Below are 14,779 nucleotides of genomic sequence, written 5' to 3'. Positions count from 1 at the left end.
CGCAATTTTCAAACCGCAAACCGCACCAAACATCAAAATTGCGGTTTGGTGCGGTACTCTGTACAGCCCTATACATTATGGAGAATCGGAGATGATATACCGTGAATAAAGGATATATGGAGTTTTTCTTTTCTATTAATGTACTACTTTATTTTTAATTGTTTTTTATAGGGTATAAAATATATTCCTGGGCTTCAACCATCAATTTAATCTTTTAGTTGAATTGATCTTTTAACATGGTATCAGAGCCAACGTAACACAAAGGTAAACATATTCCTAGACTTCAACCATTAACTTAATCATTTGGTTGAGTTAGTCTTTTAACAAGTTTAGTACTTCACATTTTTCACATTTGTTAATGTAGAACTTTGAGTTTTTTTTTGTTTTTTTTTTTTTTTGGTGAACGGTAAAACTTTGAGCCTTTGGTGAACGGTAAAACTTTGAGCATTATTATACAATAATGTATCAAAAATTTGTAAAAATTATAAATGTATGATTTATAAAGAGTTTTTTTTTTCTTATATATATATATATATATATATATATATATATATACATATATATATATATTATACCGAGTAAATAATAGTCAAAATAAATTTTTGTAAATAGTGTGTTAAAAAAAGTTAAAGATGTTGACAAAAATGGAAATATGTATTTCCATTCACTAGAATATTGAATTAAGCCTGTTTCAAAAAAAAAAAAAAAAAAAAAAAAAAAAAGAATTAAGCCTAGATTTAAGAATAAAAAATCGAGTTTGTGGCTAAACTTGAGAAAGAATTACGAGTAGATTAATTAGGTGCATTATTATTTATTAATTTTTGTGGCTAGTCACTATCTCCGGCATTGGAACAATCCAATCAAGAATTGACAGTTGGCTAAAGTCAAGCGAAGGTATGTGTGATGCAGACACATTGGTGGGGTTAAGAGAGCGAGTAGGGGTATTACTTTGGATTGAATGAGATATTGAATGCATGTCGGGTTACAACCTAACAATTTAAGTAAATAAATAAATAATTCCAAACTAGCCTTCATATTCATATGTTCATACCTTAAAACAATTTTAAATTTCAATTCTTCATATAAAAGCTTGGTACTTATTTCAAAAAAAAAAAAAAAAAAATAAAAAAAAAAAAAAAAAAAAATTGGTACTCCCCCCGTCCCTTTATTTTTGCTCCATTTCCATTTTTAGGGTCAAACTTAGAAAACTTTGACCATACATTATTGTTTATTTACAAAAGATAATATAGTCATGTGAGATTTTCAGATTTTGTTAGGTTCGTCTCATTATATATTTATTTTAGGGTAATGTTATATGCAGCCCTTAGTATTAAGCATTAAATATACTTTCTTTTTTAGTATTAAGTTGAGAATTTATCGACAATTCACGAGTAAATCGGTGTAATAAATGTTTATTCATTGTCTTTTCTTTCCATTTTTAGCTTCTTATATACAACTCTTAGAGCTGCATATATCTTTTTCCTATATTTTATTAATATCATGTTTTTATAATTTTTACACGTATGAAAATAAAGTTATAGACGTTCTAAGACGCATCTTGGAGACCGTGCAAAGTCAAATAAGGCAAAAAATAAAGGACAGAGGGAGTAAAACAAATCAATAAAATTTGGTTATGATAAGCATTACACTGTATCTGTATACAGTTGGTTATATCGTGTGATCGCTTGTAAAAAATGGAGCAACCTCTGTAACATTGAAAAAGTAACTCCTATCATATAGAAAAGTAATCCTTATTATAGTTATTGAGTAATTCTCAAATAACAAAGTAATTTTCCTAAAAAAAAAATACTCCTTCCGTCCCATAATACTTGGGAAGTTGAGGTGGATATGTAGTTTAAGAAAAGTATAAGTAGGTCTATTTAAAACATTTGTTTATTGTATAAAAGATTTTCTTTTACATTTTTATATTATAAGAAAACAACAATTGGGGTAGGTGAGGAGAGATAAAATGTGAAAAAAAATTATATATATATTTTTTATTAGTGGTCCCATTTCATATTTGGTAACATGTCAAGTATTGCGGGACGGACGAAAATGGGAACTGTATCAAACATTATGAAACAGAGGGAGTAATTCCTACAATAACACTAACAAAGTAACCCTATATTACTAACTAATAACCCTTAAATCCTAACAAAGTAACCATATAACATTAAGGGTCTGTTTACTTCAGCTTAATTTCAGTTCAGTTCAGCTCCAATCAGTTCGGTTCAGCTTTAATCAGTTCAGTTCAGCTCCTAATTTCCTTCTCTCATAAAATATTCATTTCAGCTCCAATCAGTTCAATTTAGTTTAGTTCATCTTCAATCAGTTCAGTTCAGCTAATTTTAGTAAATGTGAACAGACCCTAATCGAGTAACCCCAAGGTGACTGGTGACATGTTGTGCCCATTCACATATAAAAAGTTAATATAAGCCACTACCTCTTTTTGCGATATTATGTATATGAAGCCTCAGTTCTCATGTATTTTTCATGTCAACAACACAAGTCATAAGAAATAATTTGCAAATCATAGGGATTTTGAGTTACAAAGGAATCAGGTTTGTCTTAGACCATCTCCAATGGTGAGACTCAAGTTTGAGTATTGAAATACAAAATGAATTGTTTTTTTCCTCCAATGGTGATACCATACCCACTTCTCAATTTAGCAACTCATGTAAAGTTTAATTTCCCAATGGTGAGACTCTCTAAAATATACAAATGTCACTTTCAAATTATGGCTTACCAAATCCATTTCCTTTTTTAATATCAAATATTGTAAGATTAAAAAAAAATAATAAAAAAAAGTAAAACTTAAATAAATTACAAAATATATTAAAATATTGACAAGGTGCCCACACTTTTTGTCAAATGAGACTCAAAGTTGAGTATCCAAACTTAGCAACTTTCTTTTAGAGTTACTAAATTTAGATACCAACTTATTGGTATATATTGTAAAAAATACTCTCTCTCTCCTAAAAATACTCACTTGAGTCTCACCATTGGAGATAATCTTAATACATGGTTTTCTTCGAGCTTTGGAACAAGGTCCTAAAGAATTAGGACCCAAAATTAAGAAAGTTGTTATTATTCTATCTGTTTCATAATATTAGTCTCATATACTATTTTGGGTGTTTCAAAAAGATCTACCCATATTGAATATGTTCCATTTTTAACTTACTTTTTTTTAGAATTGGTTGTGGATTGATGACATGGTTCTAATTAAGGAAATCTCTACCTTGAATCATGCATTATAACTTATGTTTTTCCAAAATAAAAATCTAAACACTTAAATAAGGTAAACTAATTATATGAATTATTTTGTACTTTAATGTTAGATTCCAGATATGAAAATGTTATACATAGCACTTACGACTACATATAAGATTAAATTTACTCTAGAAAATTGTTTAAATTTAGGAAATCAGGACAAAAACACACTAATTATACTGATTGACGCGTGTTTTTATCATGAATTCTTAATTTTATACAGTTTTCAAGAGTAAATTTAATACTTATATGTAGCCCTAAGGGCTATGTATAGCATTACTCTTCCAAATATTAATTATTTTCTTATTTTATGTGATTAATTTCATATAAGACTAACGTTATAAAATGGAGGGAGTATTATTTTTTAAATCTTTACCTTGTAAAAGCTGGTCATTACCATTTTCAAACCAAACTCTTCACATTCTTCTATATCTCCTAAAATAAGTCTTTTGACTTTTGTTTTTAAGTTTCCAAAACAAATAAAACTTTAATGATCTCTCTTCTTAGCTAAAGGTCATCAATTTAGTGAGATTCACTTAATTCAATTCTATCCACTATTTTTTAAGCAAACTATAAGCAGGATTTTAATTTCATGTACATATCAACGACCAATATTATTTTTATTTATATCAATATCAACTAAGTACATATAATATTTTGGCTCTATTAATTTTAAAAAAAAAAGTCGCCACATGTCGTTTACTTTTGAAAAATGGTTCTTTATATTTCCTTTTTTTTTTTTATTTTTTTTTAAATATGTATCACTTGGTGATGCGTGGAGTTTTAGGAAAGTACTACTCGTATAATATTGTGAGTAGGTGGATAATTTTTTATAATAAAATTAAGATAGAGACCATGAAATAAAAAGTATGTGAGAGAGTATAATTTTTTATTATTTAAGTGGGGACCATGGAAAAGAGAAAATAATATAATAATTTAGGCAAAATTACATTCATTGACACCAACTTAATAGTATGTTGCAAATATTGACACGAACTTGTTTCACTTGTTAAATTGACACAAACTTGTTCAAAAAAGAATAAATTTAACATTAAAGGCATTAAACATTCAATAATACTCTATATATGACATCTATATAATTTTATCTTTCCAATACATTAAGATCTTTTTGAAGTAAATGATTGTTGAAAAGGAATTTCATACTTAGGTCCCGTTCTCTTCACCTTAAAAAAATAATATTAAGTAAAAATAATTTCAGTTCAGTAAAAATAATTTCAGTTCAGTAAAAATAAGTTCAATTTAGTAAAATTCAGTTTTCTTAAAGAAGAATTATAATAGAAAATCAGTAAAAATAATTTCAGTTCGGCAAAAATAATTTCATTTCAGTAAAATTAATTTAAGTTCAATAAAAATAATTTAAGTTCAGCAAATATAATTTTGTTTCAGTAAAAATAATTTCAGTTTAGTAAAAATAAGGTGAAGAGAATGGGACCTTAGTATAAGGGTTGAATGTTAGTAAAATTAGTTGTTTAGTGTCATTTATGTTAATTTTGTAATTTATATTAGTGTCATTTATGTTAATTTTGTAATTTATATAGCAAGTTAGTGTCAATTTAACAACTGATATAAGTTGATGTCAATAATTGCAAAACTTTACAATGTTAGTGTCAATGATTGTAATTTTGCAAATAATTTACGTTTGGTTATATTAGGAGAAAAAATAAAGTAAGAGAAAAAAGTGATAAAAAAAAATATTAAGAGTATATAATTACCAAATATAAAAGTGATGCATTTAAAAGAAGACACTCAGAAAAGGGAAGTGATGCATTAAAAAAAAAAAACGAAAAGAGTAAATTTTAGAGGCCAATTTTGTAGTTAGCAGTTTGCACATGACCTCCAAATCACTGGAGGTTGTTATATTATTATATATACCCGGGTGCACGGTGCATCAATGAATATTTTGTTCTCATTTTGGTGATTGCTATTCATTTAATCATCAAATGAAGAGCAAAAATTGACCTTATGTTGGTTGAACGGTGCACCCGGTGTATATAACAATTTCTATTGAAAGGGAGGCTTAGTAATTTAACTCTTACATTTTGTAGGCATTTACTTTTTATAGTCAATCAAACAATAAAACAAACTCTCCATATTTTTTTAAACAAACCTTTCACTTTTGAACTCCCACAGATTTTCAATTCTTCCATTTTACTCCGTATTTATTTTACGAGACAAGGCCAAATTAGAGGAAGTAGTTTATTTGAGTATTTTAGATTTGATTAGGGCTGCAAATGATCCGAGTCGAGCCGAGTTTTAGTCTGTTCGAGCTAAGCTTGATAAGGACTATTCATGTTCGAACTATCTCGAGCTTGAACGAGCTTTTAAAAATCTTGTTGGAGCTGGGCTCGTTAAGAATTTGGCTTGTTCGAGCTTTGTTCACGAACGTACTCGTTTGCATTTCGAGTTTAAGTTCGAGCTTGAACGGGTCTAAATCGGGTTGATTAAATAAACGAGCCTTAATTTATTATTTAAAAAAATGGTTTCTTACTTTCTTTCAAATTTTAACACATCCATTTTATTTTATATAAAATGTTTATATTCTTTCTATAAAAAAAGGTAATGACGAAGTTTTCACGTTTTTACATGATGAAATAATTAGTACTTTTTACAAATATATATGAATAAAAGATATATAAATTTTTCAAATTTTAATTGGGCGTGAAAAAACTTATAAATTGACTTAAACGAGCTGTTCATGAACATTACCGAGTCGAACATGTTGTTGTTCGAGCTTTGTTCATTTATTTGACGAGCTTAAGATTTTTGTTCAAGCTTGTTTGTTAGCTTAACAAACGAGTTTTGACCAAAATTTGACCGAGCTTATTCGCGAGTAGTTCACAAACATATCGACTCATTTACACCCCTAGATTTGATTCACTTCTTGCGGGTTCAGTTATCCATATATAATTTCAGATTTTCAGGTTCAAAATCCAAAATTTTGGTCAGATTCATTATTTAATACCCAAGCCCAACAAAGTAAAATATGGGCCAAATAATACCCAATAAATAACCCATAAATAAGCCCAATTCATACGGCAACGAGATACTTCTTTTAGTTGTACACTCAAAAAAAAAAAAAAAAAAGGATAAATAAAATAAAAAATAAAACACAAAAAAAAAAAAAAAACAGAAAAAGGACCGCTAACTACAGGCCTACAGCAAAACCTTAAAAAGCTCGCCCAATAATATTGGTCGTTTTATCTAAAGATAAAAGAAAATATTAATTGATTAATTAATTAATCTAATTATTTTATTATAATTAAAATCAATTATCGATCTTTATCATAATTATAAATACTAAGCTCTATTTTCTCTTAGATCTTTCTCTCATTAGTTTCGATCAAAATTCTTGAGTTCTTACCATCAATTCATCAGCGATTAAAGGTAAATCCTATCGATTTTGTTCACTCCAGTTTCAATCACATCAACCTTTAAAATTTTCGTTTATAATTTCTTTTTTTATAATATTTTCTAGTCCATTAATTCGAATTATCCAAATTATCAAATTTTAAATAAAAAACAGGGTTTTTGCCCATATAACAACGTTATCATTTCTACTCAACTTTCTTTGGCAGTCACTGATCTGGGGTTTATGAGTCTATTTTCTGGGTTTTACCAATCTGGGTATTTTTTTTAATCTGTAGAATACCCAGTTCGTTGTTTAATTAGGAGCCTATTAGATTCAGACTAATCTGAATTTGAATTCGAGCAATTCATTTCATAAATTTGAAGTTTTCCCAGAAATTTTGGAATTTTTTTTGTTGAGTTGTGGAATTTTTTCAGTCAAATGGCTCGATTGGTATTACCATGCAAAGGTCCTGTTTTAACGAAGACCAATTTTCTGGGATTGGTTTCATCTTCTCCTGTGATTATCTCATCCTATTTCTTATCTTTTAATTTGTCTTGATTTGATTTTTTTTTCTAATTAATTTTTACTTCAAAATTGGTAGGATAGAATGATATTTATACAGTTGATAGTATTATTATAGTTGATAAATTGATTGCATGTTTGGTTAAATTTCGGTTTTTGCATTGTAAGTATAACAAAAAAATGAATGATTTTTGTTGGTTATTGCTGTAATGTTATGACTGAATACCCAATTGATGGTTTATGCTGTTTATGGTGATGCAGCTTCAGGCTGTGTGTCGAGTCAGTAGCGTTCATCGTCCGGTTAGGAGCCTCACAAGATATAGACAGTTTTTTAGTTTAGAGGTTTGTTTAGTTTTACATGGCTGATATTGTGTTGCTTTTGTGATTTGGATTATATGTTCAATGTGGTAATGCTTTACTGAATTTGATTTTGTTTCGTTTTAAGACGAGCTTGCGAAGGAATTACAGTTTCTCATATCCTTCTCTATATGTAAGTAATCTGAATTTGATTGAAAACTTTCGGTGTATCTGAATTTACACTCTTGTTCTGATGTGCTGTTTTGTCCTTTACATTCTGATGTTGTGTACTCTTGCCTCAGAGGAGTCAGGAAGTCAATAAAAGGCTTATCTGTTCGGTTGCAACTGAACCATCGTCAAAGCAAGCTGAAGAATTGAACATGGAGGCTCCAAAAGAAATTTTTCTGAAAGATTACAAGAAGCCTGCTTACTATTTTGATACTGTATGTGCTTCTGTTTTCCTCATTAGGCTAGATGTATATGGGCTAATAATGCACTATAGTTTTAATTGATTGTTTGACTCGTTCATGTTGGTGCAGGTGGATTTGAAATTTTTGTTGGATGAAGATAAGACCCATGTCTTCTCAAAAATAGCTGTCGTCCCTGTCGATGATGGTATTATACATTTATACCTAGTTGCCTTCTGTTTTTCACTGTGTTACTTAGTTAAAGATTCACTCATGTTTGGCTTTTATGTCATCTTCTTCAGCTTCCGCCTCTTCTCCTTTAGTCTTGGATGGTTCGGATTTGAAGCTAATCTCAGTCAAGGTTGATGGGAAAGAGCTAAATGTATGTTATATTTTTTTTTTTTTGAAGTTTTGACTTCATTATCTTACTTTGTTATACATGTATATTTTCTGATCTCTTATGATATCTTATATGCTTGCATTGAGTTGTGATTTCCAAGTTGTCATGGCCAAAGTGTCTGGCTTTGAGATTACGTGCATTTTCTTTTTCAGGAGGGAGATTTTCTTGTGGATTCACGCCATCTGACTCTTTCATCACCACCAACTGGTAAATTCACATTAGAAATTGTTACTGAGATATACCCTCAAAACAACACATCATTAGAGGTGAGACTGCTTTTTAATTTTGAAAATTGCACCTTTTGCTATTAATGGTTTGTCATCCATATCACTTATTACCTATTCTTCATTACAGGGTCTGTACAAGTCTTCTGGAAATTTCTGTACCCAGTGCGAAGCGGAGGGTTTCCGCAAAATAACTTTCTTTCAGGTTTTTTTAGTTGCTCGTTGGATATCATGTTTTAAAGGGATGGTTGCTAGTCGTCTATCTAATCTGAGTGCATGTCTTTGTTATGGTGCCAGGATCGCCCGGATATTATGGCAAAATATACAGTTCGCATAGAAGCTGATAAAACCAAGTATCCAGTCTTATTGTCCAATGGAAATCTAGTAGGTCAAGGGGACATTGAGGTGAGCTAAAGATGTCCAGCATTGATGTAATCTTTAGATTTCTATGCTTCAATATCTGTATTAGCATATAACGGAATGTTAATCACAAGTTTCTTATCACAGGGTGGCAAGCATTTTTCCATTTGGGAGGATCCATTCAAAAAGCCATCATATTTGTTTGCCCTGGTTGCTGGTCCACTGGAGAGCAGAGATGACACATTTGTTACTCGCTCTGGCCGTAATGTTACTCTCAGGATCTGGACTCCCCCTGAGGACTTGCGTAAAACAGCACATGCCATGTATTCTCTTAAGCAATCCATGAAGTGGGATGAGGATGTCAGTTCTTAAATTCTCACAAATTCATCTTTTGAATGCTCTCGGTTTTTTTTTAGAACTGAGATTTCCGCTTGTTGTTTATCTTCAGGTTTTTGGTTTGGAATATGATTTGGATCTGTTTAATATCGTTGCTGTTCCAGACTTCAATATGTGAGATTATTTCTTGAAGAATAACATTGGATCTATTAAAATATACTGTCCTAGATGGCCTAATTATTGTTTTTGGAATATTTGACTCAAAATATATTTATGTCTTGGCAGGGGAGCCATGGAAAACAAGAGTTTAAATGTATGTTTCTAGAAGGCTTTAGCTTATGTCTAGTGATTGTCATTGTTATTGAAACAATTATGAGATTTGAGGTTCACTATGGTCTTTTTTTTTTTTTTTTTTTGTTGGGCAGATTTTCAATTCTAAACTTGTTTTGGCAACTCCAGAAACTGCCACTGATGCAGATTACGCTGCAATTTTAGGTGTTATTGGTCATGAGGTATGCTTCCCCTGGACTACATTAGTAATTACTGCCTTAGTCTCTGTATTAGCTTGCACTGATTTATGCTGCTTTGTCTTCACTATTGTCTCAGTACTTCCACAATTGGACTGGAAATAGGTAAGCTAAATCTTATATTGAGAAGTCATGCATTTAATTTGCATTTTTGTCTGGGGCTTGCACTCTTGTTAGTCTCTGACATGCATGCTGCCGCAGAGTTACATGCCGAGACTGGTTCCAGCTCAGCCTGAAGGAAGGACTAACTGTCTTCCGTGATCAGGTACTGTCCTTTATGGATCAAAAGTAGTGTTCTTCACCAGAAAGCAGTAAAGTTATTTATTGATCGTCTCATAAAATAATTTTCCTCTTTTAGGAATTTTCATCTGATATGGGAAGCCGCCCTGTAAAGCGGATTGCTGATGTCTCAAAGCTTCGAAACTATCAATATCCTCAGGTTACTTGGTTTACAACTTTGTTTTGGATTCTTGTTTGATGGCATGCTTTCAATATTTTAGTCACACCTCTATTGGCAACCATTCTATTATTGATTCCTTTTGGGTTTTTGTAATAGACTAACCTGGAGGGGTAGTATAGGTATTCTAGTAATATTAGTTTATTAGGGTTAATAGTCCTTAGTATAAATAGGGAGGTAAGGGAAAGAAATGGGTAGGCAAAAATTGGATGAAACTTGTTGAGAGTTGTGACCTCAAGTCATTTTTGGAGAGTTGTGAGCTCAACTCACTATTGAGAGTAATAGCCTTAAGCTATTAATTTATCCTTTGTAATCCTTCCACCATTACCAATCAATAGTAAAGCTTCCATCTTTCTTATTCCTTTATAAACTAACTTACCAAAAAATCAGATTAATTAGCTAATTAAAGAACCAATCTTTCTCTTTATTTTACTATTATTAGACTGAGGAATATCAGTCTATTGCAGTTTTCAGATACTTCGTTGTTTTGACAATAAATGTAATTAACACTATCTGAAAGTGTTATATCTTTCATGTCTCAGGATTCAGGTCCTATGGCTCATCCTGTGCGACCACATTCCTACATTAAGGTAGGCATTGTTTCACTTTTTTCTCCCTTGGTTCTTATTAGAGTGCCTTGATGTCTGATGCCTTCTCTCTTCTTTGCAGATGGACAACTTCTATACAGGCAAGAGCTCATGCGTCTTGTTGTATTATTCTTCCTTGTGTTACTTCAATTGCTCTTTTTTGTTAATTATTTTACTGACTTTTTTTTAACCATGGTACTATTCGTATATGCTCTGGTATTCGGGATCTGATGGAAAATGCAGTAACGGTAGGACTTGACATATTTACACAAATTTCAGTTGTCATTAGCTCCTCTATTTCTGACATATTTTGAGAGGTCTCATCTAGTCTTGGTTTATAACTGCAGGTGTATGAAAAGGTGCGAGTTAATTTTGTCAAAAGCCTCTCATGAGACAGTGATGCACAAAGCTGAAAGAAATTTGTTTAATCCTCATAGATGTAAGTTTGGTTATATACATATATATAAATTGAATTTGCCCTTTCCATGTTTGACAGGGAGCAGAAGTAGTCAGGATGTATAAAACCTTGCTTGGGAGCCAAGGGTTCCGAAAGGTAATAATGATTACTTTGAGGATTAACAATCATATTTGGAAATCAAAGTTCCATCTTTTGGTTATTTTTTACCTTATATATTATCGATTTCAGGGTATGGATCTATATTTTAAGAGACATGATGGACAAGCCGTAACTTGTGAAGATTTTTACGCTGCCATGAGGGATGCAAATGATGCAGATTTTGCAAATTTCTTGCTTTGGTAAATTTCTATCTGAACACTAGCAATTTTCTTAGATTTTGATTTTAATCTTATTTTTGGCGGTTACTGAGGACTTATGACCTTAACTTTAACAATTACAATAGGTACTCACAAGCTGGGACGCCTATTGTGAAAGTCACTTCATCTTATGATGCCCAGAAGCGCACATTTGCTTTAAAATTTAGGTACTATTTCTGATAATTTTTTTTTTCTTATGTCCCATTTTTATGTCGCTGACTCACTGATTCCCTGCTGATGATTCTATTTTTAATTTTGCTTTCTTCTATTAGCCAAGAGGTGCCACCAACTCCCGGCCAGTCAGTCAAAGAGCCCATGTTCATTCCGGTTGCAACTGGTTTGTTGGATTCTCATGGCAAAGACATGCCCCTGTCATCTGTTTATCATGTTGGCAAACTGGAGTCACTGGCTATTGATGGGAAGCCGGTGTACACAACTGTTCTTCGAGTAACAAAGGTCTGACTGATTTTCTATGAAAGCATTTTTTTAATTTTTTTTCAATTGTAATTGAAAAAAGATTGTTTTCTAATAACGCCTTTTAACCTAAGTCCTAGCTTTTCTTCCATTCTGACTGGGAAGAATTGTACCTAGCTTTTAACATTATTGAATCCTGAGATTTGACCTAAAATTTGCTGTTTGTCTAGTTTGTGTAAACTGATGTATGCAATGGCTGCAATCATGTTACAATGAATAGGTATTGTCATAAATTCTTACTTACTAGAAGTTTGTCAATGAATGCCTTGCAGAAAGAAGAAGAATTTGTGTTTTCTGATGTACCTGAGCAGCCAGTTCCGTCTTTGTTAAGGGGCTTCAGTGCACCTATCCGTCTCCAATCTGATCTGTCTGACAGTGACCTCTTTTTCCTTCTTGCCCATGATTCAGATGAATTTAACCGGTATGTTTCTATCATATGCAGCTTGTAACTAACTATAGACCTTAATATTGGAGGTATAATGAATTCTGTTTCACTGCTGGCTCTCCATGTTACAGTTGGGAGGCTGGACAGATCCTGGCCAGGAAATTGATGCTTAGCTTAGTTGAAGACTTCCAACAAAACAAGCCTTTACATTTGGACGCAAAATTTGTTAATGGGCTCAAAAGCATTCTCTGCGACAAAAGTTTGGATAAGGTAAGAGTCCCTACGACTGTAAAATATGACGTCTAGATTTTTTTTCTTTTTTTCTCTTTTGCACAAATAGAAACATGTGCTGATGCTGGTTCTGTTTTTCTCCTCACTAAAAAGGAATTCATCGCAAAAGCTATGACTCTCCCTGGTGAAGGTGAGATCTTGGATATGATGGTTGTTGCGGATCCCGATGCTGTTCATGCAGTCCGGACTTTCATTAGAAAGGAACTTGCTTTGCAGCTGAAAGCTGACTTTCTTCGAACAGTATGACATTCAATCATTATGTATTTTTGACTATTCTTTTAGTAGAGGACTTCTGCATTGAAGCTCTTAATGGACCTGTTCTGCCTTTGACTATTCTACAGGTCCAAGAAAACCAGACCTCTGAACAATATGAGTTTAACCATACTAATATGGCCAGACGAGCACTAAAGAACCTTTCTCTTGGTAGGCTTGCTCTTTATGTTTTTCTTCTGCTTTGAGATATGACTATATAGGTTATCTGATTATGGCATTTGGTCGTATTGCAGCATATCTTACATCACTTGAAGACCCAGCATGCACTGAGCTTGCTCTGAATGAATACAAAGCAGCAACAAACATGACTGATCAATTTGCAGCTCTGGCTGCCATTACCCAGAATCCTGGTAAATACCATGATGAAGTTCTGGCTGACTTCTACGACAAGTGGCAGCATGAATATTTGGTGAGTTCCTGTTATATGTCTTTGTTGTCAATTATTTTTGTCTCAGTCAGATTTGGAAGATTCACTTATGTTGAATGTGTGACTTTTATATAATTGGTGACAAAAATGCTGACTATTGACCCCCTTTTGTTCTTACCCCATATTCTTATTGGAAAAGGTTGTCAACAAATGGTTTGCACTTCAAGCAGTATCAGATATTCCTGGCAATGTTGAGAATGTTAAGAAGCTGCTAAATCACTCAGCATTTGACCTTCACAATCCAAACAAGGTTTACTCTTTGTTAGGTGGATTTTGTGGTTCTCTTGTAAACTTCCATGCAAAAGATGGATCGGGATATCAATTCTTAGGAGAGTTGGTGGTTCAACTAGATAAGATAAATCCCCAGGTCAGATGTCTTGATTTTTTTCTTCTTCTCCTTTATTCTTAAGTGAAGCACGAAGTACTCCATCAAGGTTCACTTATAAATCTAAACAAATAAGAGAATTTCTAAGTAACTTGCTACAGAGATTCATTCTCCATAAGCCTAACTTGGAACTTTTTCTCCTTGTATTGCAGGTGGCTTCAAGGATGGTGTCTGCTTTCTCTCGATGGAAGCGTTATGATGAGACTCGTCAAAAGCTTGCTAAGGTAAAGCCAAGCCTTCTTGCAAAAGTTGCTCTGCAGTACGTGTTTTATCGCCTTGGTCTGATCTGTGGTGCATTTTGAATTACAGGCGCAGCTGGAGAAGATAATGTCTGCTAATGGACTGTCTGAGAATGTTTACGAGATTGCTTCCAAGAGTTTGGCTACTTAAAATTGTTCTCCTACTGCTGTTTGATGTCCTGTTTTTACAAAATTGGACTTGTTACTTTGTCTTAGTAGAATTTTTTTTCTTGCTGAAGAATAACTGGACGCAAAATTAAAATAGTTTGGGGGTTTATTCATTACAGTTCCAATTTTGGAAATGTTGTTAGTTTAATAACTCCTCTTATTTCACTCTTTTCTTTCTATTGGAATGATTAGGTTTTACTCTTATAGTTAATTAGTTAGATTAACGAGTTGAGCCCAATATAGAAATTTAGGAGTTGCTGTAGATGGCTTTCATATATGTTTGGCTATACGGCATGTACTAGTAAAAATGGCAAAAGTCTTGTTCATCAACTGTTTTCGGATGGCCAACACATAATTACTCGAAATTTAATTACCCAAACAGTTATCTACGCGTTTTAAGAAGTGATCAAACAAGGTGCATTAATAATTTTGGTAATTTTGCTATGTTGAGGTAGCTAATTATTAGCAAAATAGTGTTGATTATACGTCGAAAAGAGATTTCACAAATAACCGAATAGAGTGACGACGATGAAAATGAAAATTAAAATCATGCCATCAATCGTCAAAATTATTTAGCTACAATTAAGCACAACATTAATCTCATAA

At 32.2% G+C, this 14,779-nt stretch overlaps 1 pseudogene across 1 annotated transcript; it reads left to right on the top strand.

The window, feature by feature from the left end:
- Window positions 1-6,832: 6,832 nt before the first annotated feature.
- LOC145567728 (puromycin-sensitive aminopeptidase-like) lies at window positions 6,833-14,384 on the top strand (annotated as a pseudogene). The gene is made up of 30 exons (XR_014095733.1): window positions 6,833-7,156; window positions 7,424-7,504; window positions 7,608-7,652; window positions 7,762-7,902; window positions 7,999-8,074; window positions 8,169-8,248; window positions 8,419-8,532; window positions 8,621-8,695; window positions 8,788-8,895; window positions 8,998-9,210; window positions 9,299-9,360; window positions 9,472-9,499; window positions 9,612-9,698; window positions 9,793-9,818; window positions 9,915-9,978; window positions 10,072-10,152; window positions 10,691-10,760; window positions 11,001-11,005; window positions 11,254-11,310; window positions 11,404-11,513; window positions 11,618-11,698; window positions 11,804-11,987; window positions 12,278-12,426; window positions 12,522-12,660; window positions 12,775-12,921; window positions 13,023-13,104; window positions 13,188-13,363; window positions 13,521-13,748; window positions 13,919-13,990; window positions 14,076-14,384. The product of XR_014095733.1 is annotated as a puromycin-sensitive aminopeptidase-like (transcript).
- Window positions 14,385-14,779: the final 395 nt, after the last annotated feature.

This window comes from Chenopodium album, chromosome 11 (genome assembly GCF_948465745.1).
Source record: "Chenopodium album chromosome 11, dcCheAlbu1.1, whole genome shotgun sequence".
NCBI classification, from domain to species: domain Eukaryota; kingdom Viridiplantae; phylum Streptophyta; class Magnoliopsida; order Caryophyllales; family Amaranthaceae; genus Chenopodium; species Chenopodium album.
The sequence above is the reverse complement of the archived record's forward strand: the minus strand, read 5'-3'. Positions and strand labels throughout refer to the sequence as shown.